We start from the raw sequence: 26,214 nt of genomic DNA, 5'->3' as shown, positions 1-26,214 counted from the left end.
AGAGAAAGGCAAAGTCACCATTAGGCTTGACCTGCAGCCACATCTCCGCAGCTCAACGTCCGCAGCGCCGGGGCAACGCTTCCCCAACACCCTCCTTGAAACACAAAGCGGACCGCCATGCTCACCCAGGCAAACACTCGATTGAAATTCAGCGGTTAAAGTGCATGTCGGCACTGCTCTCCTTTAGCACCTCGCCAAAACAGACCTCTGCCTGAGAGTCAAGTGGCGGCAACCACCTCCTAGTGCGCCGCTCCTCAGCAGAGCCGCCAAAGATGCCACGGTCAGCGTACAGGCACACCGTGTTCTCACTGCTGCACATACACCGCAGGTACGCAGGGGAAGGACTGCTGTCCTTGCGGGATACCGGCTCAGCGGGGCCTTCTCACCTCAACGCAGCCTGGCAGGATGTTACTATGCGCCCCGTAAACATCAGGACACGCACTGTCCAAGTGTTCAGCACAAAACCACGAGACCACCAGGTCCCCGACACTGATACACTAGACCAGCGCCGCTCCTGTTGTCGCTTGTCCGGACAAAAACGCTGCTTACAGCCCCGCTCCCGGGACTGTTGCGCTGAGGCTCACCCGGCCTGCTGAGACCGCATCCCATCCTCGTCGCCAGTGTAATAACTTGGAAACTGAAGAACACCCGAACCAGCAGGTAAGTTATTAAGTAGGTTTATTGTAGTTCAATTGCCAGGAACAAAACATTGGCATGTCTTTTCCAAGGACACACTGCTTCAATCTTCCCTCCCCACCTCCCAAAGGCTGACCAGTGCCTACCACTTGTCAACCAGGCCTGCACTAGGTCTTCTGGGCCTCGGGCCCAGAAACACTACCACATCACACCTCCTCCCCACATACCCTGGATTGACTTCCGCCTCCTCCAACCACATGTTCCCTTGGCTTCACTTTCCCGAGCTGCCAGTTCCTTCCTTCCTCTGAGGAATGCCCCACGTTTAAATTTTATTCCTGCATTCCCCGTTTTCAATATTGTCAAATTTGATACACTGCACATTTTTCCTAACCTTTTCCCCAATTTTAACTTCTAAGACCTCAGTGGAAAGTTGATTGCGCTTTAATCTGGTCTATTTTATATTTTTTATCTCAATTGACGGATCTGAATCTGTTGCGATGTTCGGCACATCTCTGTATATGGAAGCCATGTTCTAGACCCGAGCTTAGCCTTGTACAATGCCTTCTTGTGTACACCCGAGTGGCATACCTCCCAATAGTATTTCTTATTACTAGTTTTTGCACTTGGTATCCTTGTGTGAAAACCATCTCTAGCTTTCTCTTTTTGATGTATGGTCCTCTCTTCCTGTTGTTAAGGTGCCACTGTGTGGAGCACTGCTCTTTCTTAGACCACCAGACGTGCACCCATCTTCCAAGTGTTTGTGGTTTGTGAATAGCACCTGCAGTGGACACTTTTCCCCTTTAATGCTTCTGACTTAGCTCTTCCGTAAGACCTTCTTTTGATCAGTGTATATGATTCTTCTTATCCGAAAATGTCTTACCTCTGCTTAGCAGTTGTCTGCCATGCCCGAATTCGAGCGTCTACATTTGGACTCTCTTGTCGATTATTCCAAACTGCTCTGTGCATGCGATCTGCTACGGCCACTCTTGTGGATTCTGTGTCATTGGGCAGTCCCCCCCCCCAATCAGCGAGTGCCTTGTTCATGTTACCTCATGCCTCTCCATTTGGTTATGTCATGACTGGTCTATGCCAACTGCACTTTCAGGTTTGTACTTGTTGCTTCATCGGAAAGGATCCTCTGCCCTTTCCAGTCCAAAAGGCTATATATGATGGCAAAAGGCTATATGATGCCACTAGGAAGTGCAACGGCTGTAAACAGTGGTACAGTGCAATGTATTTCTTGATAGGTGATTTCACTATATATCCTGCCCCAAAGATGTCTGTTTTGCAGGGTGGTTGGGGAAAGAAGTAGTTGGCCTCAACAATGGCCGCCTTCCTTCTCCTGTCAACCGCGAAATGGCAGCCTTTGACCTCAATTCACTCAAGGATTTGCAGCTGGTTAACAGGTGTTTGTCTCGATTTTGGTTATCGTCACAGTCAGCAGAAGCAGAGAAACCTGGGAGTGTTGTTCCAGGCACCCGTAATTTCTAGGGTCTTTACTGAATTCGACTTAAGCTTGAGGTAATCCCAGACCAGGCAATTGCCCACAAACTGCCTAAAGTATTGGGGGGAGTGTTTCTGAGTGACTAAGTAACAGCCCACTATTTGCTTTGGAGGCGAGATCCACTATAGCCTGCATGCAATAACCTGTACAATAACCTGTATAAGCTGTATAACTGCCTATTCATCACTTTGCCTTCAGTGAAACTAAGACTCCAGGAGATGAGTGCTTCACTGATACTTTTGACGTGTGAAAAGGAATATTGTCACACTGAAGGTGAAATACCATTGGACATTTAATAAAGAGTAACAGCACATGATCAATAATATACCATTTTCATTTTTTTAAATATGATTTTATTCAAAATGTTCATTTTAATTTGTACAGCATAAAAGAAAATCTGCAGAACATCTGGCACCACTGTTGTGAAGGTGGGTTTAGCGTCACTTGAGAGTGACATATGGTTGAAAGGTGTGTAGCGAGGCAAGAGAGGAGTTGTGTATTCTTCTGTTCTTGCTTTGTATGGTGATGCGAGAGTGCTATATCTGGAAATATCCTGAATTAGACATCCCAGTGTATGTGTTGGTTGTCTAAGGTTTGATGTGCTTTTTGGTTCTAACACACTGTGCATGATTTGGCCGCTATACTGCTGAAAGCGCTGTGCGCCATCTTGGCTTGATTGATGAATGAGATGCTGATGGTATAGAATGCCCTTAAACTTTTCTAGCAATTCTTTATTGTCCTGACAGCAGCTTTGGATGGAGCATACCACTTCGGAGAACAGGATGGTTTGCACTTAGTTTGAGAGCGCTGCCTTGATGATGACCCTCAAAGCTTTGAGTGCTCCTTGCTGGACGTCACGGTTGGGGTCATTTCGAAGAGCATGGAGCGCTGCAAAAAGAGTGATATCGCATTGGGTTAGTATATACATGAACTCAAAAACAACTGTTAAATAGATACTTGCACTCAAGCGATAATTTCTCTAAACTAAAGTTAAACCAAAACCTTAGTAAAAAATGTTTAATTTTACATTTGTATATACCTGTCTGGATGCATGTGTGAGATTTCTAAAGCACAAATCTAGCTGGGAGACCGGGAATATGGAGCACTGTACAAAGGGGGCACATTCAAGGCAATGGGTTAAAGGAGTGGGGAGTGAAGGGGGAGGAACGGGATTCAATGGAGCGATTGGTGAGGTGTTCTTTGAAGAGGGGCCTGCAGGTACATCTTGAAGTGGTGGATGAAGGACAAAGGGCCCATTCCCATTATGCCCTATGGGGCAAAAATGGGAATGGAGAAGGGCAATGGGGGAAGGGGTTAGCCCCTTGGTCCATGCCGGTAAAATACCGGCAATGCCTTGGTGGAAAGGGGAATTACCGCCCTATTCCAAGGTTGATGGGGTGGTAATTCCCCCTTCCCCCTTCTCCATTCCCATTTTTGCCCCATAGGGCATAATGGGAATGGGGAAGGTGCTAATTACGGCACCGCAAATTGCGGTACCGTAATTAGCTCCCTGGTCCCTTTGCGGGTTGGTTTTTAATGCCTGCAAAAAGCAGGCGTTAAATTCCCCACCCGCAAAGGGACCTCGTAGTAAGGCGGTAAGGGTTTACCGGTACTGGTAAACCCTTACCGCCTACCGTGTAATGAGGCCCATAGTCTTATGTGCATGAAATAATAGGGGAGAATGATTAAAGGATAGTTCCGGGACTTTTTTTTTATTGTCCCTACGGGTCGGCCATGTGTTTGTAAGCATAAATCGGTAGATCGTAGGAAACTTTCCTATGGACCTTACCCGACTTTTCGCCCATTATCGCACTCGAAATCAGCCTCCATTTTGTGATAATCCTATCATTCCGCCGCATCGACCTGGCTCACCTGCCTTTGCGGCACTAAATCAAATCCCCCGCCCCTGAGCCTGACATCAGCAGACGCGTACTGCCCATTTCAAGCACGTCTCGTGTCAACAATCGCTGCGCCTCAGCTATTGACGTGTTGCCATGGAAATGGCAGGACGCCTCTTTCCCCAATAAGTATAAACAGACCGTTTCACAACACACAGCAGCAGATTTTCGATTCCATTCCTCTCTCTGTGTTACTTTGAGTATTCTGTGACTCGTTTCAGTGCTCTGGTCAGCTACCTTCGCCGCTTGTAGCCCGTGTGAACACCTGTACCATCTCTGTAAATTATTTTACTATCTTTACCGCACAATGGCCACAATAATGCCGTATATGTACGAGCCCGAGTACACCGAGGAAGAACTACTGGAAAGTCAAGCACGCGAAAACGATGGGGATTCGGACGGCAGTTGGGAGGACCAGTCAACGGATGAAGAGCCTGGACCATGTCGCATGGACGGCGTCTCCACCTGGTGCACGTGCAATCGGTGCGAGCTAATGCCAACTGAGGAGGAGAACTGCTGCTGCCGTGAAAATTCCGGGTGCTTGGCCTACATTTCGGAAAGCGAGCAAAGTCTGCAGGAAGGCGAGCAAAGTCCGCAATGCATCACCGAGCTGCCAGAGTTCAGGGAAGCCTGCCTCTCACGGACCGTGTTGAGGATGATGATGGTGCTTATGCACGAACTTCGCGGCACTGTTCGTCCGCGTAATCCGAGTAACGAGTAAGTATACTCTGTTTGTGATGTCAGTGATGCCACCACTATTTCATGGTCGTCTCCCACATATAAAATTACATTTACATATCATTTGAACGCATGTAAATTTGTTCCATATAGTGCATTTTCTAGATATAATTTTTTTCTAAGAAAAATGACATGTGTTACCTGAATCGACATTGATAAGAAAGTTTGGTCAGTTTAATACAGTTTGCATCTTTTTTTTTCACAGGTGGTACAGGCTGGTGGCCTATCGTTGCTTCACTTGGTGGCTTCACGGGAGGCTCGGACACCGCGTTCGGAGAGTAATACCTGCCTGTGCGGTACTTGCCATTAGACAACATTTCCCCAGTGACAGTGGACAATACCGCGGATTTTCCCTCGATGTGCTGCAACCTCAACTTTACAATGTGTAATGTTTATTATTTATGTTTAATTAAAATCTAAAATAAAGCCCAACATATATTTTAACAATGGTTGTTTTGATTTTTTAAATGAATCTAGTGTATATTCTCCTGGGAGGGTGAGGTATTTATAAACTCACCCCCCTGCATTCCATGTAGTAGATCCTGCAGCCATCCTCTTACATTCAGTTAGAGGGCCTCTCCTTGGTGAGGCCCTGCGGCAAACGGGTCTTGTCTGCACGACCACCGCCCCGATCCACCCCCGCCCTATCAAAGGCAGTTCGCACCGGGGTACTTGTGCTGGCAAGTGGAGCTGTCAGGGAGCGATAAAGGCCAAGAGGTGCCAAAGACCATGTACACTTCAAAGTGGTCTATAGAGCATGGGTTGTTGTTCCCATGTCTACCTCCAGACCCCGTGTCTCCTGCCAAGCATCCCCCCTCACGCTGGACGGCCCCCTGCAATCCACATAAGTGTGTCTCCATTCACGAGTCTTCCTGTGTCTTGTCTGCACGACCACCGCCCCGATCCACCCCCCGCCCTATCAAAGGCAGTTCGCACCGGGGTACTTGTGCTGGCAAGTGGAGCTGTCAGGGAGCGATAAAGGCCAAGAGGTGCCAAAGACCATGTACACTTCAAAGTGGTCTATAGAGCATGGGTTGTTGTTCCCATGTCTACCTCCAGACCCCGTGTCTCCTGCCAAGCATCCCCCCTCACGCTGGACGGCCCCCTGCAATCCACATAAGTGTGTCTCCATTCACGAGTCTTCCTGTGTCTTGTCTGCACGACCACCGCCCCGATCCACCCCCCGCCCTATCAAAGGCAGTTCGCACCGGGGTACTTGTGCTGGCAAGTGGAGCTGTCAGGGAGCGATAAAGGCCAAGAGGTGCCAAAGACCATGTACACTTCAAAGTGGTCTATAGAGCATGGGTTGTTGTTCCCATGTCTACCTCCAGACCCCGTGTCTCCTGCCAAGCATCCCCCCTCACGCTGGACGGCCCCCTGCAATCCACATAAGTGTGTCTCCATTCACGAGTCTTCCTGTGTCTTGTCTGCACGACCACCGCCCCGATCCACCCCCCGCCCTATCAAAGGCAGTTCGCACCGGGGTACTTGTGCTGGCAAGTGGAGCTGTCAGGGAGCGATAAAGGCCAAGAGGTGCCAAAGACCATGTACACTTCAAAGTGGTCTATAGAGCATGGGTTGTTGTTCCCATGTCTACCTCCAGACCCCGTGTCTCCTGCCAAGCATCCCCCCTCACGCTGGACGGCCCCCTGCAGACCGCATAATGCCACGACATATACACGTCATTCATTCACAAACACACCCCTGTTTCGAATTCTTTATAACCCACTTCATATTTCTAATGAGAACTTCTTTGCGCTTTGCTAGTCAACCCGTGAAGGTGCTGGTTATCTGCTCTTCGTCTCTGTGAACTTCCGTGACCACTTTGAGCAAACTCGTCAGTTTGCAACCTGTGAACTGCTCCCTGTTCTACGACAAGAAACTACTCTGATCCCTGCATCTAACTGTTTGTTCGTCAAGGTAAGTCCATGTACCATAATCATTTTGCGTCCAATTTTTTAATTTATATCTATTTGCTAGTAGTCATCAAATTGCATCCATGTTTTCTTTTCGTTCACGACAGTACATGCAAGGAACTAGTCACATGTTCTGAGTTTAGTCAAATTACTTTTTCTATTTTTTGAAAGTTATTGAAATACTTATCCGCATGTGAATAACATGTATAGTTCCAAGAACCAAAACGGACCTTGCATTGAACCTTTTATGTGTCATTTAATGTTTTAACACATTGGTATTCATAGAGAATTGTTGATCTTTACTTTTCAGAACTTTCCATAATGCCTGCCTGTTCCATTGGCGGTTGCCCTTCGAAGACCCATAACAAATCTGAAGGTACTATAATGCATGTTTTCCCTAAGACAATAGATCAGATAAGAGAATGGGTCCGATATTGCGGATATCCAGCCTCTGAGATAGAAAGTAGAGTCCTAGAAGTCTTTGCGGACAAGAGGGGTGATCGATACCGCATCTGCAGCAGGCACTTTAGCCCAGACATGTACTCCACATCATTGCTAATAAGGACGAAAACACCGCGAGCGAGGCGAAAATTGCTCTCAACCGCTATTCCCACTCTATTCGTCCACATCCCTCCACTGGTGAGTCAAGTTTACGTATTTATCTCTCGGCATTGCGGTAGTGTGTAGCATTAGCTAACAATAATTTCCCCATTTATGTATCCACTCAATATGAAGGCTGAAGATTCTCCATCCGTGTCGTTATTGCAGTCATCAGCCACTTCAAGCGCCTATCGGGTAATCTTACTTAGCTATTCTGACACTGACTTGTTTTAGGCATGTAAATCAATAGTTTTAATTGATCGTGTAATTATTTTACCTAATGGTACACCACAGTACTCGTCCTCTAGTCTTTGTTTTCAGTTATAATTATTGTTATCCAAAATAATGCAAGTACTGTCTTTCAGGGAGATGCTGAGGAGTCCAACGCATTGACGACAACCGTAGATGTCACTCAGATGCTCGAGGTACGTTTCCGGACAGTTCCATCGATGGAGATCATCAGATCTTGCATTCTTGTAGCGTGATTGTTACACACAATGTTTCTTTCGTTTTTAGCCATTGGTATGTCCTTCTGTCGTCGCCCTCCTATGTGTCTTCTTTTTTCAATATTGTGTTCATTACTAATGAAAGTCCTATGTTTCAGGGAGTCGATGGAGCATTAGTCCAAGAGGAAGGGGGAGCATGCAGTTACGGGTCGGCGCAACAGCTTGCAGAAGTGTGCACCGCAGTTACAGCGTCCCTTGATGTTCTTATGCATTTCGAGGTATGGATACTGACAGATCAATCATGCGAGATCAAATGACGTGATTACATCCGCTATACTTCCTTCTTTATTAACGCAAGTACTATGTTTCAGGGAGCTGACGGAGCTTCTTCAACAAGAACATCACCCCTAGTAGTTGATGCAGATCTCTGGGTGGTGACACTTCCAACGATGGAGCAAATCGAATCATATTTGGATATCCATTATTTATTTTAGACAACTGATCATTTGTGCAGGTCTATTTAGATGAGCCGTTGACGCCTGCAGAAAGTTTATGTTCTTTTAAACAAAATAGAAAACCATACTAATGCAATTACTGTGTTTCAGGGAGTTGCTGAAGCGTCATCTTCAATAATATCATCAATGGAAGTCTATGCGGAGCCCGAGGTATGGATCTTGACAGTTCAATCTAACTAGATCAACAATGCGTGAACTATTGTCGTTTGAATGTTCTACACAATGCGTTCATTCGTGTTTTGCTATTGAGATGTACGTATGGGTATTGGTCCCCAAGTACATTTTGTGTTTTCAATATTATTATACATTCTAATGAAAGTTCTATGTTTCAGCGAGTCGATGGAGCCTCAGTGAGTGATGGATGTGCTTATCATGAAAGTATAGTCGTTGCAGCGCGAGAGGAAGTGGAGACATGCACACACGAGTCGGAGCAACAGCGTCCAGATGTTGAAGTTCGAGGAAAGAAAGTTTCAAAGAAAAGAAAGCAAAAGAAGGTTAGTGTCCTGTTCACTATATTATGTTGTCTTTCACTGTCAATAGTTCAATACTGTAAGTTGTGTTTAAACTGAACATCCCTTTTCTAATCTGTCCTCTAGTTGCGAGTGGGTGTAAGAACTAGATCTACACAGACAGTGAAGCGAACGAGAGATGTTGCTTGTCAAACCTTTTGGCAGGGACTTGAGACTGGAGATGCATCGTGCCAATGGGAAGAATATGAAGTGATTGACAACGGAGCTATACCACCACCAGCCATTGATAGTGAATGTCCTCCTGGTAGTTTGGATGCAGTCGTAGATCAATTCACAGAATCCACACCCGCAAAAAATAAGAGCACGCGAAAGTTGAAGACATTGTTTTTTTCTCCCATCTCCGGACAAGGAACAGATGTTGCAATGGAAGAGAATGAAGTGGACGACAATGAAACACCATCAATATCACTCAGCATAGCGGAAGACGATATCAGAGATTGTACCTTTCATGCGAGTGACATGTCCTCAACGTTACAGGCCGAACCAGCTGGGATGCAGAGTGACAGTATAAGGAAAGAGGCCAAATTCATTGTATTCGATAGCTGTTTGATGGATATTATTATGATGATGAAATGTGGGCATTGGGTTGGTGGGGAAGTATGTGGGGAGCCATTGATTAATGTGACTCGTGCAATTCGAGGCACTAACCTTAAAATACATGCCACCTGTACACAATATCATCCGTTCGCATGGTCTGCACAACCCATGCTGGGGCAACTGCCAGCAGGCAATCTACTTTGTGCAGCGGCCGCACTTTTTAGTGGTTCAAGTTTTAAAAAGTTACAGTATTTCTTTCAGTTTGTGGGAATCCATTTCATTGCGAAAAGTCAGTTCTACAAATACCAAACCGATTATCTATTTCCAGCCATCAGCGAAGCTTGAAGAATGGAAAAAATGTCAATGGAAAGTACATTCGCGGGCAAACGCTTCAGGCTAGCCGGTGATGGACAATGCGACAGTCCAGGATTTTCAGCCAAGTACTGCACCTACCACTTTCAGGACATGGAAAGTAAGAAAATTGTGAGTTCGGTGGTCGTGCAGGTGTCACAAAGTACATCCTCAGTGGCCATGGAGAAAGTTGGCTTTGTAGCATCATTGCAAGAACTACAATCGCGGGGAATGGTGATCGACCTGATAGCCACGGACAGACACGTTTCAATTGCCAAGACAATGAGAGAACAGTACAAAAATATAAATCACCAATTTGACGTATGGCATCTTGCAAAAACAATCAATAAAAAATTGTCGGCTGCAGGAAAAAAAAAAGGTATTTCACAGTGGTCCAAGTCAATCAGCAACCATCTTTGGTGGAGCTCAAAAACATGTGAAGGGTCGTTGGAAATTCTACTGGAAAAATGGCGGTCAGTAATGTTGCACTGTAGCAACGTACATCAATGGTCGACAAATGAGCATTTCCACAAATGTGAACATGGCCATTTGTCCACAGAGGAGGCACGGAAGAAGAAGTGGTTGATTCCTTCATCACCCACTCACAAGGCCATTGAAAAGATTGTATTTGATAAAACTATAACAAGAGATTTGAGGGGACTCACGGAATTCTGCCACACAGGAGATTTGGAGGTGTTCCACAATATGTGCCTAAAGTACAGGCCCAAAAGATTGCATTTTGGCATGGAAGGCATGATAAATCGGACTCTTCTAGCGGTCTTGGCACATAACCATAATGTTGGCCGTCAACAAAGTAGGACGACCGGAACTTTAGGGACGCTTCGCTACAATAAGGCCTTCACTAAAAGAAGTAAACAATGGGTGATCAAACCAGTGTTTGAGGATATGCAATATGAGTTTATTGAGAGACTTATCGTAGATGTCCTCGATAGGCACATACATGGAGTGGTGAACGAACCTATGCAGGGGACAACTGCATTGCCACCCAACATTGCCTCTGTTCCATGTCCACCTAAAGCAGAGCTCATTGAGAAATACACATCACGGTTTAAATGATTGTAATTCGATTGTCTGTTCTCTCGAGTCTCCTCATGTTGCAGGCCCATTGCAATTAAACCAAACAGTAATATAAATCATTTTTACAAAAATTATAGAATGTTTCCGTATTACAAACACATGGCCGACCCATAGGGACAATAAAAAAAAAGGCACGCAGACAAGATGCCCTTACACTAACTGGAGCTAACTAGAAATGTGTGCTCGCTCAAAGTGAAGGTCAGCTGCTTTGATGTTTTGCTCGGGTGGCGGAAAGGCCCACGACCCAATATAAGGTTCTATTGTGATTTGACCTTGACAGGCCGGGACCATCCTGAAAGACTAAGAAAAGATAATGAATAAAATTTCAGAAACGAAACGATGAGCCACGTTCATTAGAAGAAGTAACGTCGGCAAAGAAGGAGTGGTGTTTCGGGTCTGCCCTACACAGAGACACAATGGAAAATGCAAATATAATGTAAGTAACTTTTGATGAGTTTATACCGCAATTTCATTACTATACAGTGGCTTTAAAGACGGGTTCAGTTGTACTTGTTCGTTCTATGTGGCATAGTGTTTTCTACCGCGCACTATCTGGAGGAGAACCATCTTCTTTTACTGAAGCACCTCAAAACCTTCCTCTTTGCTTCTGCTTTCTCTCTCCCTCTCCCCTGCTACAACTGGTCCACTGTCTGCGACCTCGGTCCTGGGCCCTTCCACTCTCCACCTGCACTGCCTCCCTGTCAACCCCTGCACTGGGGGACTGTCTCAGTATCCTACAGCCCCCCCTTCCCAGCACTTGTTCTGCACTTACCTTGCACTTGCCACCAGCTGGCCCTATTTATTTATTATTTTATGCTACTTACCTTGTACTCCACTCCCCCCCCTCCATGCCTCGCCACGCCTTTAAACACTTGTGTACACCCAGTAGCGCTGTCCTCGCTATGAAATGAATAATTTTAATAAGGATCTGATGGTGAGACTAATTTCATTTTTTATGTTTTTAGGTACATCATTCACTACTGTCTGTGTCACGAGTACCAGACACCGGCGGACGGCTTCTACAGCCGCCAGTTGCTTCTCCGCGTGAACAACGTTACCACCCTGACCATTTTATGGGACGATCGCCAAGTACAAGTATGCCCTTACGCGGTACTAACGGTTAGATGCAACATACCTACCGTTGTGGTGGCCTAGTGCCTCGTTGTTGGAACAGCCATGCGATTATCAGTGCGACAGAAGAGCTTATTTTTATCGTAAACCAACACCCTGTGTACTGCACACGAACATCGCTTCCCTCAAGACGAACTAATTTGGATCGAGAGCAAAGAAAAATGCAAATCGCTGAATATTCTCTAAACATTTGATGTCCAATAAACGTACTTTGCCAAATGTACAATCTTGCCGTTTGCTTTTAAACCACGGTTTCACATTCCGAATTGTGGTGCTGTATTGTGAGATGCTCTAAGACCCTGTGTACAGCAAAGGACCATCGCGTTCCTCAATACGAACTTTTTGGAACATGAGCAAATAAAAATGCAAATCGCTGAATATTCTCTAAACATTTGATGTCAAATAAATGTACTTTACCACATTTACAATCTTGCGGTTTGATTTCAAAGTACAGTTTCATATTCCGAATTGTGGTGCGCTGTATTGTGAGCTGATCTGTGTTGATTTCCGGGGTCTGTGTGGAGTCGCGTAGAAGACGCCTGGGCGCGTTTGCCTACGCAGCACAGTCACGTCACGGATAGAGGCGGGGAATATGAATGTTTTGATAAAGTCTGTTTCAGGGGCGGGGGATTTGATTTAGTGCCGCAAAGGCAGGTGAGCCAGGTCGATGCGGCGGAATGATAGGATTATCACAAAATGGAGGCTGATTTCGAGTGCGATAATGGGCGAAAAGTCGGGTAAGGTCCATAGGAAAGTTTCCTACGATCTACCGATTTATGCTTACAAACACATGGCCGACCCGTAGGGACAATAAAAAAAAAGTCCCGGAACTATCCTTTAAAGACAAGTAGTGGGATGCCATACCCTAAATATTAGCATTGTGGCTATGTCACTGCAGTATAGGGCATTACCCCAAGTCCCTATTCCTAGTCTCAGTACTTAGTATTGAGTGGGTCTGACCACCAGACAGGAGACAGTAAACATTTTGTTTGCCCTTCTCTCTGGAGGACAAGGGTATAACTCCTCCTTAGACCCCTGACAGCTTATCTTTCCTTTTCACAGACAGAGCAAAGGACTTGGCTGGCCTCATAATTATTTCAATGGCTTTGAGCAGTGACAACAGCTGCTGAACAAGATCATGGCAGAGTGAGGATGACGCATTGGGTAAGGCCCTGTGTGGGTCTGCAGGCTGGAACCAGCGCTTGCAGGAGACTGACTTGGTGGTTCAGGACGTGTCAAAAGAACTTAAAAGATATCAATGGCCGCCTTAATGCCCAGGCAAAGAGTACCACGGATAATGAACAACTGATTAGGGTGTAGAGGATGACTAACGGGATATATGGCCCTGGAGCTGAATGCAGCAGTCAAGGACATACAACGTCTAGGGGCAAAGCTGGACGATCAAGAAAATTGGTCCCGCCATGACAATGTACACCTGGTGGGAGTTCCGGAGGGTATGGAAGGGAACGCCCTGGGCGGCTTCCTATACCCATTATGGCAGTCAGCGCTCCATCTCAGTAACCCTAAGGAGTTTGTTATCGAAAGAGCCCACATAGTGCTGATCCCAAAGTCCCCTAAGGATGCCCGCCTGCGGGTGATCACTATTCGATTTCTGAATTTCTAGCATAAATTGGCCGTCCTGAAGGCCTACCGGCAGCATGGTCCCATCGGGCTGGGCAGAGGGTAGATCCAATTGTTCAATGACTTCTCGATGGAGGTATCTAGGCGGCATAAGGAGTTCAACCCGTTCTTCGACGCTCTGAAGGGCTCCTCACATCGATAATATCTGAAATTCCTGGTGTGTGGTGCTTCCAACTGGGCAAAAAGTGGCACTCTTTTGACTCCCCCCGCTGAAGCCTGGCAGTTTCTGGACCGGCATGACAACCTGGGCCCTGATGCTATCCCCATCCTGGACTCTCAGGCTACTACTTTTAAGGAGTGTTTGAAAGCAACCACCCTGAATTGAGATCAACATGGCAGACGACCAAGGTGCCCAAAGCGATCAACTGGGGGTAGATGGTGCACAGGATATCTTACATGGAGTGCCTGCTGGGGTGGCTGTAAGGCTATCTGACTCTTAAGTTTCTCTGATTTTGCTGTTACGAGCCAGGGCAGAAATTGCTCTTCTGTTTTGTTCTCCTAATGCCATACTGCAGTTGCAACGGCATCACTGTTCCTCAGTACCACATCACTGGTTTGGTTTAAACCTTGTTGCACCTTTCTGACCTTGAAATAATGTCACCCACCAATGTTCCTTTGAATCGTTTATTGCACCATTCTGCCATTCTCAACACCCCCTTTTCCCCTTGCCGTACCCTCGTAGCGGCGTCCTCCTTGTCCTTTTTGTTCTTTCATGCCATTGTGCTGCATCACTCTGTCAAACCCTTATATCTACATCCCAAATGCCTCTAATGTCTCCCTGATATCCATATATATAGAAACGATATAGCAACGAGTAGGTGGTAGATCTCTTTCCTTTGGCTGAGGCCTTCCTCTGGAACAGCCTCCCTGCCTCCCTGAAACTTGAGGAGAATCATCTCCGGTTCCGGAAGCACCTCAAAACCTTTCTCTTTGCTTCTGCCTTTCCCCCTCCTCCTCTCCCCTGCGGACTTCCTGGCCTATACTGAAACTGCACTGGTCACCTGGCCACCCCCCTCCATTCACACACCTGCACTGCCTTCCTGGCAACCCCCGCACATAGGGACTTTTTCTGTACCCCTACAGTTTCACCACTAGCACTTGACACCTGATGTCTGCACTACCCTTGCACTTGCCACCAGCTTGGCGTACACTAATGTTATTTATTTTATTCTCCCATGTACTGCATTGTCCCCTCCCCCCGCTCTTTCCTCCTTCCAATGCACTTGCGCGATCTGAATGACACCTGGCCTAGTATGATCTGTCTTCCCTCTGTTCCCCCTCCCTTGCTTGTCGCGGCTTGAAACACTTGTGTATAGGTGCGTTATAAATGCCACATCATATAATTCTCATCTACCTCCGACAAGTGAACGATGTTCGTTGCAAGTAGCGCAGAGTCTGCTGCAGAGTCTTTTTGTCTGCAAGAGAGGAGGTTCTCTTGTTTGTTGCTGCTGCTACTCCAATCTTTTGGACCAGTCCACTTTCTATTGTTACCACCTACAGCCTAAAAACCCCAGAACACCGCGGAGCGGCCGCAGAGTCTTTTTGTCTTTGTGCTCTGCATGCTCCATGGCCCGCGGTGCACCGACGCAGAAACCATTGAACAAGACTCTGCCAAGCTTAGGCTGCTCTGGCTCTTATCCCTACCCCTGCACGTGACTCGCAAATTGTCTGCCGGCACAGCTTCCACCCACTACCACTGCCTACCCTCCCTTCCCTTTATCGGCCCCCCGCCACCCTCTCTGAGACGCCCGGACTCCTCATCCAATCCTGAACTTCTGACATCCAGAGGACACTCCAGTGCATATCGCTGCACTGTTGTTGGACCACTGTGGCAACCTTTGCCTTGCGGACACGTACTCGAATTTAGGGCACTCGACCTTAGCAACCTTGTCCCACTACACCTCAAACCAGCATCTCCCGATCACAACCCACACTCACCCCTCCCCGCATGGGCTGAGGTGGACTGCAGAGACTCCCAGCACCGTCCCCTCTCCCCCTCCCTCCCTCTCCTTGAAGAACATACCTTCTTCCGAACCAGCAGCTGTGGTTTTTAGCGTGCCCGCCTCTCAACACTCTTCCAATTCCCCCACCTGCACACACTCTGTCCACCCTAACTTAGCCTCCACGCCGAGAGCCCGAGACATTCGGGACCGCCAACGTCGGCGAGCCGGGCGAGGGCTCCCTGTGCCGAGCCCCTCTGCCTCAGCTTCCACGCCTGCGCCTTGCCGAGAGTCTGAGACCTCCGGGTCCGCCCACACCCTCGGCAACGACGAGCCCCTCTGCCTCAGCTTCCACACCTGCCGCTCTGCCGAGAGCCTGAGACCTCCGGGTCAGCCCACGTCCTCACTCACTCTCCCTCCTGGCTCCCCTCGTGGACTCGATCCCTTGCGCAGGCCGAGCCTAGCCACGCGACTGCACCAGCGAGAGTCGGCTTGGGTCCTGCACGGCACAGCCGCACTGCGAGCTACTGGAGTGCCTTCCATCAACACAGAGCTGCCCGCATTTCAAAGGATTCCTTCCACGATCTGTCTGCGCCAAGCCTCAGCGCTCCTCGAACAATCCTGTAACCGCTTGAGCGCCAACAAGTGGCTGTGACTCCTCACCAACTGTGAGATCACACCACTACAAGACTCCCAGCGACCTCCTCCTCTAAAAAAACAGAAAATCGCATTTTCCGGATCACACGCCTGTGCTCTGTGTCTTAATCACCTAAAAAACAGCATCTGACTTTACAATAAGTCCATCGCCTTGATTCGCCCTCCCTGTACCTAAAACTAACCACTGCCACATCTTCCACGCAAGCTTTCGGAACCTCTTGTTCTATCAACCACCAACGATCTGATCATTGTGCGTGCAGCTTGAAACGACTCCCCTCATAGGAAAGTTTGGATCTCGCAGTCTAACCAACTCACCACGCACCGATTACCCCTGCTAGGAGACCGAAAGGGCTTGTCCCTTGGATCCTAATAGAGCTTCTACAACACCCTCCACTCAAAGACCCTGACAAAGCTTGCCCCTCGGTTTCCGTTCCTGGAGCCTGCTGCGCAACCAACTATCAACGAACGGATCATTGTGCCTGCAGCCGGAAAGGGCTCGCTCTACACAAGAATTTGGACCAAGTAGCCTTACTAACTTGCCACGTCCTGAATACCTCTGCTAGGAGACCGAAAGGGCCCGTCCCTTGGATCTTAGCAGAGCTTCCATAACATCCTCTGATCAGAAACCTGATTGAGCTTCCCCCTTGGATCCTGCACCCATCAACTACAACATCGCAGCTTTTCTTTGCTAAGAGACCGAAATGGCTCGTCCCTTGGATCTTAACAGAGCTGCAACAACACCCCTTGCTCAGGAAACCGAAAGGGCTACCTCCTTGGATCCTGCAACCTATAGCTACAACATTGCACTCTCTTCTCTGTTAGGAGACCGAAAGGGCTCGGCCCTTGGATCCTAACACAGACAACTATGATGTCAGCACAGCCCGTGCGTCATCTCGACGAAAACAGCGGAAAGTACCTACCACTCGGATTCTGGATAATAACATCAATACGGCTCTTCCCATCTTATCAGGAGATCACTAGGAATTTGTACAACATCCTCAATAGATCTATCGTGACCGGCAACGACCGAAAGAGCCTGCCCTTCGGACACTAACAGTGGATACACCTTCGACCCCATCACAGGTCCTTCAACAACCTAAGGAAAAATGTTGACTACTCGACCAAAACAGCAACCCGCTGTGCGCCCCAAAAGAAGGCTAAGAACAAAACTCAACACAGCAGCCCTGTCTGCTTTAGATTCCTTGCAATTAACCCTCGAACAATCACTTTCGAGAGCCTACCCGCCAAAACCTGACTCGAACCACCAACAGCAGCATGCAGATCCGGGCATCGACTGTGCCCCCAATACAGATGATCGTTCAAACCCAGAACTTAATCGACACTTAAACGAACAAATAGAGATATCGAATCAGATTAACACACAAGCCCAAATTCACATCACCAATATCTCACCTGAACACCACGAAATCCAAACCATCACTACCTACACTGATCTCGAATCACCACCAGTTGATCAAAGAAGCCTTTTCACTCAGTTACCAGCCGATACTCAACCAACAGATGCCAACCACGAAGCGACATTAACCACGAAGAATCAGTATCACTGACGCCTCGAAACCAACAATCTCTCCAGCAGCAAAATATTACTGAAACCATAGAAAAAAGAAAAACGGAAAACACTGCTCCTGAGTCTCTGAACAAGTCTAACTTAAAACGGACTGCAACAGGAAGGATCTGACCCCACAAGAACAACTTGCACCACTACTAAGAGCCACCCTGGCTCCCAACTCTGATTCTCCAACAACAGATGAAACAGAAAAACCAGATGTCAATCCTCCTACTCGCACACACCAAGGACCCTCTGTCTTATTTTCCGAATCACATAAACAGGAGAATGCAACTCATACAACCATTAAACTAACAAAGGAACATCATACTCATACACCCAAGACTGAGTCTCCTATCCACGAAGAACCATGTGCGATCATGAACGATCTTAACAACCATGAACTTGACAAATCTCATTCAGATCAACCAAGACTTACCACCACCTTCCAAAAACCACCATCTAGTATAACTCAACAAAGAAAGAAAAAGCATGATTAGCCAAACTTGCTTGGCTCCACAAGCATAATTCTATCAAACTTGCTCAAGTCCCAAAAAACTGATGCTAACCAAACTATAACCAAGGCAAGAAGACCTCAATGGACATCACAGAAATCGAATCAATCATGCTAAGTCTCGACAAACAAAAAGAAATATTTGGCAGCACAACAGGAAATCATCAATTGCATTTTACTTCAACCCCATGCATGACACAAGGAACCGGCCAAAGACTCATCAAAAGAGAAATTGAAACGAACCCAGCAACAAATCAACCAATTCCAACTCTATTCAACTATGACACAGATGAATCCTACTACACGCCTGATCCCACGAACAAGAACCAACAGCCTACTCCCCGACCGAGCGCACCGGAAACCAATACCACTAGCACGACACCCAATAACCATGATCACGAGGACTACACTAATCCTAGGATTCCGACTACTGTGCTGGACGTACAAAACATGCTTATTGCAGTGCTATCCCAGTCAATGATCCCCTTTATGAAGTTACACGAATCCATGAACGACAATATAAAGGATCAAGCAACTCTACTAGCACTAATACACTCTAAGCAGACCTATATAGAGAACTTTATAACCACAATTGAATACCGTTTGAATCTGGAAGCAGAACAATCCAACCGATGGCAACAACGCCTGTCAGAAATAGCAAGAAGCGATCGCCAAGAAAAAACAAAACTAAACACAGAAGTATTAGCTCTCCTCAAAGCCAAACAGCGCAGCAAATAACCATAACAAAGGAGCAAACTACACTAGCTCCTCCTGCTACCGATACCTCAATTCAGCAAAGTGGAGGAGATCAAATCACTGCTGTATCTCAGACACACCGAAACATGGAACAAGCTATAAGCCAACAACCAAACACTCAGGATTCTAACCACTCAACTACGAATACCACAGAGCAATACCAGATCTTCTCTAAGGACAAACAACCAACTGCCAGCAAACCAACAAAGCCAAAATGTAATAAAAAACTACAAACAGGCTCAAGAGCATTCTTGAGAACAGTGAAGATGACAGATCAAACACCTACATTGCCTACAGAGAAGTCGATGAACCAGTTTAAGCCACTACCAACAGAGAAGACACGCTACTCCCACACAACAGATTCCAATAACCAAAACCAGCAGCGACACACGGGGCCCCTACAGACCTGCGTCCCGACAGAGCTATTATCTAAACATTCCACCCAAGTTGAAGACCTCCTCAATCTATCAACCCACGGAGATCAGCTAGCAGACGATACATCACCTTCCAGGCTACCCACAGTACCTTCAAGCTTCATAATAATAGATGAGTATACTCCTAACCACAACCACTGAACACGTACGAAGAAAGCTCTGACGACTCATTACAAGACACCTCAGATATAGCTTACATACCTGACTCTTTCATTTCATCAGCATCAGAATCATACGATCAAATTTCAAATGAGTCTTTCAATTCACGAGCATCAAGCAATACTGATTGCACACTTCCATCATTTGTCAATCCGTTACACCAAAATCAAATCTACGAAATCCATATTGAAAGCAAAAGCAACAGATCTGAACCAGTAATACTCAATAGAACTAACACCCTCTGCCTCTTTGGAGCGATTCCGCAATTACAAAAAATAACAACAAAAAAAATAGATCTAATTACTTTCAAAGATGACAAACATCTAGATAAGATCATCGCTGAACTCTCCGACCCAAACGACCAGGAACTGATTCTATCAAAGCGCGCCCAGCTCCTCAAACTTGATTTTAACTGCTGGGCATCTACATCAACAAGAAAGTTTCAACCAAGAATGAAGATAAACAACCACACCCACGATCATACAAGAACTGCGGCTACTCGGACTCATGCCCAACAATCGGAAGAATGGAACAGAACAGACTGACCATTCAAAAGAATTTATGACTTGGAAACTTCAATTACAGAAACCGTTTCTTCAAGAATCTCACTTAACTCTCAATCATAACAATCACTGAAACCAGAGCTCAACTGGTCACTTTGCTCATGGAATACTAGAGGACATTTGCATTTGTTTACCCATCCCTCAGCTGATCTAGAAAACTATCAAATCATATGTCTACAAGAGACTTGGATCAGCGATACACCAGCATGCGACGGATTTCTCACATTTCGCAACCCTGCAATAGTCAAAAAAACAAGGAAGACCAGCATCCGGACTACTCACCCTAATCAAAATAAACCCTTAATGGGCAGTACTGACCAGCAAAAACATCAATCCCTGGATTCAACTAACAATAATAAAGATGACGGAGATTCAACAGACAAAAAAACCTGATGAAACAAGAATTGCAATACTAAATCTGTACTGGAACTCCGCAGCTATAACAACCGAAGCATTCATCGATGGAGTGTTTATCACAATTGACAAATTAGCTGGAACACACTACCATCTAGAAATAATACTCTGTGGGGAGACCTTAACATCAATTTATTCACACAGAATTGTACTCCCCGAACTCAAACTCAACTCTCATCAAAAGCATCCAGATGGATGAACGAAATTCTCACCCGGGATCTCATCCTCTTAAACCATGCAAGAGACAACTCCACTTTGTACGTGCCAACATGGGCCAGAGGATCCTCATCTGCAATCATCGACTATATATTCCTGTCACAAACCTTGCACGAATCAGTTAAGTCAGCACAAACATTAATCTCAGACAAAAGTTACCACAATAAACTAACAGTCCACTCACATCCCATCATCAAGCAAGATCCAACCCTGCCAGTATGTGCACTAGAACTCGACGGAACATCTTCAAGGCTCCGCATTCCACAAGCAGCGATAGTCCATCTACCGACGAAACATTGTGCCTCAAATAAGACAGACATCGAAAAGTTGAACTATGAGTGGATCCTTCTTCCTTTCCAACAAACAATCAAAAACCGACCACACAAAACCCACCTCCACGCATGCAACCAGGAAATAGCTGAAAAGAAAAAAGCTCTGGCGAAATCGGTAAGACAGCTGAAGAAAACAAAATCCACAGAAAATACTCTACAGATCTCAAAATTGAAGCAATCATACAACAACTGGAAAAAATCTCAACAGAAAATCCTTCTCCAAATGGATGCAGAAACTATAATGAAGACATATAACTCAAACAACACAAGAGAGCTTTGGAATCTCCTGAACGATAACTCTCAAAAACAGCACAAACTAACGGCTAACGTGCCACAACAAACGTGGATTACAAATTTTTCAAACATCTATGCAGCTCGACCATTCTAACTTGAAAAAGAAATAAACAATGTCAAAAACAAAGTGGACATTAAGAGGCCGATTCATGGAATAATTAGCGCGGCGCAAGTGGGCAAAAACGTGCGAATCGCAGTGGAATATCGAAAATCGCAGTGAACGTGCGAAAATCGCACGAAAAGCAGCGCACGTCGATTCATGGAAGGCCGTGCGCGAGAAAACCAGCGGATGTGCGAAAAAAAAGTGCGCGGCGCACGTTGGCGCACGTTGGCGCACAGGCCATCTAACAGCGTGCGCCAGGTCACAGCGAAAATCGCACAGGCCACAGCGAAATTCGCACATAGCGCGGCGCACGCAATAAAAGTAGGCGGAACACGGGCGTAACACTCGGAATGGGGAACAACTTGCCAAAACGTGGGCGTCACGGGGGAAGTACAGGGCACAAGTGCGCGGAACGCCCACACGCTCGCCTACAACACGTATTCATGGAATAGAATAGGGGAAAAAAGCGCACGCTCAAACCAGCGCACAGGCACAAACACGACCGCCACAAGAAAGGAGGCGGTAGCGTCTCTGCGGCTGTAAGAAATGTGCGCCAAAAGGTGCGCCAACAAATAGCACCTATATACTGCCATGATGAATGTCCCATACTGTGGCCCTCCAGGAAAAATGACGTGCAAAGGGGTACCCACAAACACGGACACCCGCTGACAAAAAATACGTGTGCATGTATACCGGGGTGCGCGGGAAGTGTCACACGCGATTTGCAGGGTACGTGCATCACAGGGGTTCGCGTGAAGTTATTCACGCGATCGGGCCTGGGGGAGCGGGCTACGTGTATTACAGGGGTTCCCGTGAAGTTCCTCACGCGATCGGGCCTGGGGGAGCGGGCTACGTGTATTACAGGGGTTCGCGTGAAGTTCCTCACGCGATCAGGCCTGGGGGAGCGGGCTACGTGTATTTCAGGGGTTCGCGTGAAGTTCCACACGCGATCGGGCCTGGGGGAGCGGGCTACGTGTATTACAGGGGTTCGCGTGAAGTTCCTCACGCGATCGGGCCTGGGGGAGCGGGCTACGTGTATTACAGGGGTTCGCGTGAAGTTCCTCACGCGATCGGGCCTGGGGGAGCGGGCTACGTGTATTTCAGGGGTTCGCGTGAAGTTCCACACGCGATCGGGCCTGGGGGAGCGGGCTACGTGTATTACAGGGGTTCGCGTGAAGTTCCACACGCGATCGGGCCTGGGGGAGCGGGCTACGTGTATTACAGGGGTTCGCGTGAAGTTCCTCACGCGATCGGGCCTGGGGGAGCGTGCTACGTGTATTTCAGGGGTTCGCGTGAAGTTTCACACGCGAATAGCCTGGGCGCGTGTATTTCAGGGGTGCGCGGAAAGTTTTACACGCGATTTCTGCACGGTACGTGTATTTCAGGGGTTCGCGTGAAGTTTCACACGCGAATAGACTGGGCGCATGTATTTCAGGGGTGCGCGGGAAGTTTTACACGCGATTTCTGCACGGTACGTGTATTTCAGGGGTTCGCGTGAAGTTTCACACGCGAATAGCCTGGGCGCGTGAATTTGAGGGGTGCGCGGGAAGTTCCTCACGCGATCGGGCCTGGGGGAGCGGGCTACGTGTATTACAGGGGTTCGCGGGAAGTTCCACACGCGAATAGCCTGGGCGCGTGTATTTCAGGGGTTCGCGGGAAGTTCCACACGCAAATAGCCTGGGCGCGTGTATTTCAGGGGTGCGCGGGAAGTTCCACACGCGAATAGGCTGGGCGCGTGTATTTCAGGGGTGCGCGGGAAGTTCCACACGCGAATAGCCTGGGCGCGTGAATTTGAGGGGTGCGCGGGAAGTTCCTCACGCGATCGGGCCTGGGGGAGCGGGCTACGTGTATTACAGGGGTTCGCGGAAAGTTCCACACGCGAATAGCCTGGGCGCGTGTATTTCAGGGGTTCGCGGGAAGTTCCACACGCGAATAGCCTGGGCGCGTGTATTTCAGGGGTGCGCGGGAAGTTCCACACGCGAATAGGCTGGGCGCGTGTATTTCAGGGGTGCGCGGGAAGTTCCACACGCGATTAGCCTGGGCGCGTGAATTTGAGGGGTGCGCGGGAAGTTCCTCACGCGATCGGGCCTGGGGGAGCGGGCTACGTGTATTACAGGGGTTCGCGGGAAGTTCCACACGCGAATAGCCTGGGCGCGTGTATTTCAGGGGTTCGCGGGAAGTTCCACACGCGAATAGCCTGGGCGCGTGTATTTCAGGGGTGCGCGGGAAGTTCCACACGCGAATAGGCTGGGCGCGTGTATTTCAGGGGTGCGCGGGAAGTTCCACACGCGAATAGCCTGGGCGCGTGTATTTCAGGGGTTCGCGGGAAGTTCCACACGCGAATAGCCTGGGCGCGTGAATTTGAGGGGTGCGCGGGAAGTTCCACACGCGAATAGCCTGGGCGCGTGTATTTCAGGGGTGCGCGGGGAGTTCCACACGCGAATAGCCTGGGCCCGTGTATTTCAGGGGTGCGCGGGAAGTTCCACACGCGAATAGCCTGGGCGCGTGTATATCAGGGGTGCGCGGGAAGTTTTACACGCGAATAGCCTGGGCGCATGTATTTCAGGGGTGCGCGGGAAGTTTTACACGCGAATAGCCTGGGCGCGTGTATTTCAGGGGTGCGCGGGAAGTTTTACACGCGAATAGCCTGGGCGCGTGTATTTCAGGGGTGCGCGGGAAGTTTTACACGCGATTTCTGCACGGTACGTGTATTTCAGGGGTGCCGGGGAGTCCCACATGTGATTTGACAGTGTGGGTCCTCCCAGGTGTACCCTGTACACCCTCCACGGCCCCTGCAGGCAGCCCACACCACAGGGGACTACCCTGCATCCCTGGTCATGTCCCGCAGGCAGCCCACCCAACATGGGCATGCCCCCCAGCAAAGGCACATGTCTCCTTGAACTAATGAACACCAACACATGTCCCCTTGCACCCCCACCCCCCAGCACTGTGGGGCACATGCCAGCAGTCCCCCACCCATGTCCAACTCATGTCCCCCACCACCCCCACCCCCCAGCACTGTGGGGCACCTGCCAGTAGGCCCCCACCCATGTCCAACTCATGTCTCCCACCACCCCCACCCCCCAGCCACCAGGGTCACCCTCCACCAGGGCCCCACTCATGTCTCCGACCACCCCCACCACCCAGCACTGTAGGGCACCTGCCAGCAGGCCCCCACCCATGTCCAACTCATGTCTCCCACCACCCCCACCCCCCAGCACTGTGGGGCACCTGCCAGTAGGCCCCCACCCATGTCCAACTCATGTCTCCCACCACCCCCACCCCCCAGCACTGTGGGGCACCTGCCAGCAGGCCCCCACCCATGTCCAACTCATGTCTCCCACCACCCCCACACCCCAGCACTGTGGGGCACCTGCCAGCAGGCCCCCACCCATGTCCAACTCATGTCTCCCACCACCCCCACCCCCCAGCCACCAGGGTCACCCTCCACCAGGGCCCCACTCATGTCTCCCACCACCCCCACCCCCCAGCAGTGCAGGGTCACCCTCCACCAGGGCCCCACTCATGTCTCCCACCACCCCCACCCCCCAGCACTGTGGGGCACCTGCCAGTAGGCCCCCACCCATGTCCAACTCATGTCTCCCACCACCCCCACCCCCCAGCACTGTGGGGCACCTGCCAGCAGGCCCCCACCCATGTCCAACTCATGTCTCCCACCACCCCCACACCCCAGCACTGTGGGGCACCTGCCAGCAGGCCCCCACCCATGTCCAACTCATGTCTCCCACCACCCCCACCCCCCAGCCACCAGGGTCACCCTCCACCAGGGCCCCACTCATGTCTCCCACCACCCCCACCCCCCAGCAGTGCAGGGTCACCCTCCACCAGGGCCCCACTCATGTCTCCCACCACCCCCACCCCCCAGCACTGTGGGGCACCTGCCAGCAGGCCCCCACCCATGTCCAACTCATGTCTCCCACCACCCCCACACCCCAGCACTGTGGGGCACCTGCCAGCAGGCCCCCACCCATGTCCAACTCATGTCTCCCACCACCCCCACCCCCCAGCCACCAGGGTCACCCTCCACCAGGGCCCCACTCATGTCTCCCACCACCCCCACCCCCCAGCAGTGCAGGGTCACCCTCCACCAGGGCCCCACTCATGTCTCCCACCACCCCCACCCCCCAGCACTGTGGGGCACCTGCCAGCAGGCCCCCACCCATGTCCAACTCATGTCTCCCACCACCCCCACACCCCAGCACTGTGGGGCACCTGCCAGCAGGCCCCCACCCATGTCCAACTCATGTCTCCCACCACCCCCACACCCCAGCACTGTGGGGCACCCTCCACCAGGGCCCCACTCATGTCTCCCACCACCCCCACACCCCAGCAGTGCAGGGTCACCCTCCACCAGGCCCCCACTCATGTCTCCCACCACCCCCACCCCCCAGCAGTGCAGGCTCAACCTCCACCAGGCCCCCACTCATGTCCCCCTGCACCCCCACCCCCCTGCCACCATGTGCAGCCCCCACCAGGTCCTCACAATCCCCAATCATGTGCGTAATGGTCAGCCTCCACAGCCAAAAAGACCTACCAAGTAACCCATTCACCCACATGGAAATGGAAATCACATGTTACACCCCCAATGTACATGAAGCAAATGAACCCATGTCCGTCACACACATATTTTCAAATTGAATGGGAAAACACACAACATGACATGCATGAAACCAATGACATGAAACCACACAGTGAACAATGTA

At 49.1% G+C, this 26,214-nt stretch overlaps 1 long non-coding RNA gene across 1 annotated transcript in view; it reads right to left on the bottom strand.

Moving 5' to 3' along the window:
• Positions 1-2,372: 2,372 nt before the first annotated feature.
• The window catches only part of LOC138467171 (uncharacterized), a 72,036-nt gene continuing 48,194 nt past the window's right edge, over positions 2,373-26,214 (bottom strand). The window contains exon 3 of the long non-coding RNA XR_011268093.1: positions 2,373-3,028. This is a non-coding gene — a long non-coding RNA (uncharacterized lncRNA). The remainder of the gene's footprint in view (positions 3,029-26,214) is intronic.

The sequence above is a fragment of the Ambystoma mexicanum genome, chromosome 4q (assembly GCF_040938575.1).
Source record: "Ambystoma mexicanum isolate Mex_15411 chromosome 4q, UKY_AmexF1_1, whole genome shotgun sequence".
Lineage (NCBI taxonomy): Eukaryota > Metazoa > Chordata > Amphibia > Caudata > Ambystomatidae > Ambystoma > Ambystoma mexicanum.
This window is presented reverse-complemented; position numbering and strand designations above follow the sequence as displayed.